The sequence below is a fragment of the Hemibagrus wyckioides genome, linkage group LG22 (genome assembly GCF_019097595.1).
Source record: "Hemibagrus wyckioides isolate EC202008001 linkage group LG22, SWU_Hwy_1.0, whole genome shotgun sequence".
NCBI classification, from domain to species: domain Eukaryota; kingdom Metazoa; phylum Chordata; class Actinopteri; order Siluriformes; family Bagridae; genus Hemibagrus; species Hemibagrus wyckioides.
In genome coordinates, this window is record NC_080731.1 from 18,012,153 (window position 1) to 18,017,496 (window position 5,344).

Here is a 5,344-nt window from a genome sequence, read left to right on the forward strand (position 1 = left end):
AAGAACACACTTATAAATAATAATTAAAAATAAATATATATAAAATAAATATATATAATATATATAATTTATATAAATATAAATAAAATCACACTCACTCAGTGGTGTTCTCCCGGTGTACACGTGTCCGGATGAGCTGGCAGAACACTGCAGAGACTAAGGCTACACAAAAAGTAGCTGTGATGAAACCAAACAGGAAATGTACCTGGATTATATCTGGACTCGCTCTCTAACCCCTGAGCTCCTGATGATTGAGATCTGGTTGCAAATGATGACCACGAGGAGTTTAAGCTCTGATCTAGTATGCAGTGGAGGTCCACTCTTCCCCGTGCTCTATTCTCTAATGAATGATATTTGCTGGTGAATCTCCTCCATCTCTTTCCCTCGCTGAAAAATGGCCCTCGCAGCAGGGCTCTCCCAAACAATCCATTTAAAGGAATCTTGTTAGGATGCGTTCGTGTTAATCTAGCCCTGTTTCTCATCTCGGCCTCTTTCTCTGGCAGGTTTAGAGCTCAGAGATTAAATGCGGTATTAATTCCGAGCCTTTCCGTGCGGCGCCGCTTTAAAGTGCAGCTTATTTCAAACTCTGCCCGAGCAATTAGCTAAATTTAGAGAGTGTAATGAATTCACGTTGTTATTAAAGCGGACAAACAGACTCCTTAGTCATGGTCAGTTTTCACACATGTACCTCATTAGGGAAGGGGGGAGGGGGGGATGTGTAAAAGAAATGCAGCAGCGCTTTAGTCCTTCACTCTAGTGCTAAATACTACACCCCCCTCCATTCCTTACCTCCTCTCCCCTCCCCCATTCCCTACCTCCTCCCCCTTCCCCCATTCACTACCTCCTCTCCCTTCCCCCATTCACTACCTCCTCTCCCTTCCCCCATTCACTATCTCCCCTCCCCCATTCCCTACCTCCTCTCCCCTCCCCCCTTCCCCACCTCCTCCCCCCTCCCCCATTCCCTACCTCCTCCCCCTTCCCCCATTCACTACCTCCTCTCCCTTCCCCCATTCACTATCTCCCCTCCCCCATTCCCTCCCTCCTCTCCCCCATTCCCTACCTCCTCTCCCATCCCCCATTCCCTACCTCCTCTCCCTTCCCCTATTCACTACCTCCTCTCCCCTCTCCTCCCCTATTCACTACCGCCTCTCCCCTTCCCCATCCCCTGCCTCCTCTCCCCTCCCCTCCCCTATTCACTACCTCCTCCCCCTTCCCCCATTCCCTACCTCCTCTCCCCTCTCCTCCCCTATTCACTACCGCCTCTCCCCTTCCCTATTCACTACCTCCTCTCCCCTCCCCCATTCACTACCTCCCCTCCCATTCCCTACCTCCCCTCCCCCATTCCCTACCTTCTCTCCCCTCCCCATTCCCTACCTCCTCTCCACTGACTTTCTGTGAAGAAATTCAAAGTTTTAATCAGGATTTGAAGTTTTAATTACTGACCAAAATCAAATGATGTGCCTCTAATTGCCAGAAATGAAAATACACCCCAGTCGAAATCCTTTCCCAGCTCCAAGCTGTTTATTTAAATTCCTGGCCATGTGCATCATCTCATATACAGCAAACATTCCTTCAAACCTCAGCGTATCAGTAAGCGTGCATCTTTAGCTTATGTAGCATCTGCCATACAAGTCTGTGTAAAAGAGATGCAGTGGCGCTTTAGTCCTACACTCTAGTGCTAAATACTACACCAAAATCAAGTGTCAAGAATTAAGAATTTCAACATAAACATATATAAAATGGAGGTTGCCATATACATGTTTTATCCCCCACACACAGTCAATTCCAATCCCTCATTTTATATCAGCAATGCTGCGGATTTCTGTCTGTTTTATTCATAAAAAAAGAGAGGCAAATTTACACCAGAGCCGGTTGACGTTGACAAAACGCCCCGTTTAATCACGTCTGACATTAACAGAGCATCCGTACATGGAGACGTTCCCTCTTTCACACACCCCGGCACATAACAAGCTGCTTCTCTTTAACCATCATTCAGTAATAATGTGCGGCGTAATTCTCTCTCTGAGCGCAGGTAATGAGAAATCAATACCTGTTCTGTTAAGTGCAGACGATACAGACGAGTTTTGAGAGACAGGATGAGGGAAGGAGCAGCTGTGGGCTGAGATACAACACACACACACACACACACAGTTGCATTAGAGAAAGAGAAAAGAAACTCCAGGATTGATCCCAGCTCGACAGGTTCACTACAAATCCTATACGTGTGTGTGTGTGTGTGTTTCCCCAGTTATCATCGTCTCAACAGTCCCCCTTCACTTTTCTTTGCTTACGTTATCTCACGCCTCGCCTCGCCTCACCTCTCCATTCAGTCCGGCTGCGTTCAGTTCAGTTCAGTTCAGCGTAGTGCAGTGCAGCGGGGTTTTATTATTTGCGTGGTTATATTTAGTTACACTGCTGCCAAAACATCATCATGTCGACAAGGAGAAGATCAGAAGTGACAAGATGATGAGAATATTAAGAGATTCACATTCGCTGGCATATGGTCCTGTCTGTCTGCTTCTCCGTTTCTCTGGGGCTTTATCTGTCTGTCTCTCTGTGTATATATCTGTCTATCTGTCTGCTTCTCCGTCTGTCTATATCAGTCTGTGTCACTCTGTTTAATTGTCTCTATCTGTTTGTCTCCATCTACGCTGTTGTTCACCTCTTTCTCTCTCTTTCCCTCTCCATCTCCATCTTTCTTTTTCACTTTTACATGTCTCTCTCTATATCTGTCTATTTCTGTATCTCTCTCTCTCTCTCTCTCTCTCTCTCTCTCTTGCTTTCTCCATCTGCCTCTCTATCTTTCTGTGGTCTTTCTTTATTTCTCTCTATCTTTATTTGTTGCTTGCTTTCTCTCCATCTCTCTGTCTGTCTCTCTTTCTCTCTCTCTCTCTCTCTCTCTCTCTCTCTCTGTCTGTCTGTTGCTTTCTCCATCTCTATCTTGCTGCAGTCTTTCTTTATTTCTCTCTATCTATATTTGTTTCTTACTTTCTTTGTATCTCTCTATCTGTCTCTCTTTTTATTGGTTTCCCTCTTTTTTCTTTCTATCTAGCTGTCTGTCTATATCTGTCTATTTTTTCTCTCTCTTTCTTTCTTTCTGTTGCTCTCTCCCTCTCTTTCTCTCTCTCTCTGTCTGCAGTTTCTTTTTATCTCTCTATTTTGTTTGCCTCTTGCTTTCTCTTCATTTTTCTGTCTGTCTATATCTCTCTCTGCCTCTCTGTATCCAGCTTTCTCGCTTTCGGTCTGTTTCTGTCTCTCTCTCCATTTGTCTCTTTATGCCGCTTTGTGTTCATTTGTTTATCTCTCTCTCTCTCTCTCTCTCTCTCTCTCTCTCTGTTTCTTTCCCTCTCTACCCCAGTCTCTTTACATATCTCTTTGTATATCTATCTGTCTCACTCTTTCTCTGTCTGTTGCTCTCTCCATCCGCCTTTCTGCAGTCTATCTATATTTGTTTCTTGCTTTCTCTCCATCTCTCTGTCTGTCTCTCTTTTTATTGGTCTCTGTCTCTCTACATGTCTCTCTCTCTCTTTCTTTCCCTCTCTCTCTCTCTCTCTGTCTGTTGCTCTCTCTCCACCTCCCTCTCTCTATCTGTCTGCAGTTTCTCTTTATCTCTCTAACTTGACTGCCACTTGCTTTCTATTCATTCTTTCCAGTCTGTCTATATCTTTCTCTCTCTTTATTGGTCTCTGTATCTCTGTAGCCAGCTTTCTCTCTTTTTCTGTCTATTTCTGTCTCTCTCTCCATTTGTCTCTGTACGTCTGCCTCTTTGTGTTCATTTGTTTATCTCTCTCTCTCTCTCTCTCTCTCATCATCATCCAGAGATGGTGTGTGTGTGTGTGTTTTGTCATGCTGTGATGGGAAAACAAGGAAATTACAGTGTGCTGGTCCCCACGAGGGCAGTGTATTTTCTTTTTTCATTTCATCAATTAAGGAAGAAACAGTTTGCAAAAAGAAAATTTTCCACTTACACCAGGACGTGTTATGTGTCTGAGGTTTCTTTCTTTAGTTATTGGTGCTCTGAGGTCAATCCTACAGTCTGAAAGCTGTTCAGGTCATACACAGTTCATACACAGTTCATACACTGTTCAGTTCATACACTGTTCAGTTCATACACTTGCTTGGTTTAGCTACATAACCTCATGAATATCTGAAGAAACAAATCAGTTAGAGTTAAGTTACTGTAGAAGTAATGACGGAGTGTGTAAGAGCAGAATTGGAAAGATTTCATTGCCGAAGTTCCAGTGTTGCAAAGAACCTCGTCATCAGCAGACTTCCTCCAGGCTCTACCTCACTTGCAGCACTGATGAGAAGAAATCTCCAGCTCAATCCAGGCTGATTAGTCCAGCAGCCAGAGAGCTGTTGCTTTTCTATCAGAACAAAAGAAATCATGTGAAAGCGCCCCGCTATCATTAAGTTTCCATGCCTCACTGGGCATGTACTTAACTCATTATGTAATTGAATCAGAAGCCGAGGTTTTCTCCTGCTTTTACCTGCTGAGTGTGTGAGATCTTGCTTCTAGCCTCAGGCCTGCTGGCTACAGAATAGCCTATTGACCAAATTCTTTCTTATTTCTGGTGTGAAACAATATAACGAGTTTATTTCGGTACTTTGTCTTCATTCTGCCAGAGCCAAAAGGACTGTTTTCCTGGACGTATGGCTCAGGTGGAGATGAGTTGTTTCTCTCAGGTTCTCATTGTTCCTGTTATTTAAATCAATTTTTTTTCTTTTCAAGAACATCTATTATGACATTTAACATACTTCTCTTAGTATCTTATTTTTATTTATCAGGAATTGACCAGATTTTTCTAGAAAAGGCAAAGACTTTAGATTGATGCACCAACACAGCCTAAATGGTGCATTGGGTTTAAGATGCTGGCGTAAATAAATCCATAATGTTTAAAGGATCTGATCAAATAATGCATCGTATGATGAGCCGTAGCAGTTGAGTGTTTGGTCAGCTAATCCTTCAACCTGCTGAATTAAACTATTTACTGATTCGGTCCGTATTATCTATCCCATTATTTTTTTTCCACTGTTAAAAGTGAATGTGTGTGTTTCTAGTGTGTCACTATTGAATATCTGGCAACCAGCTAATGTGCTGTGGGTGTTTGTGTGATCATCAGAAATATATACAGGTAGCACAACGCATCAAGGTTATAGAGCGACTCGAGGAGATTAATGGCTGCTTAATGACACCCCAAGAACCGACTCAGGATTCCGTGAAGGAGCCTTTGCTATGGCAACGAACTCATAAATATATAACCCTGTGATTTGCAGCTGCACAAGTGTCAGAGCTGCTGTTCTGCAAAACGCATCAACCAACCATCCGACCAATCAGAATGCA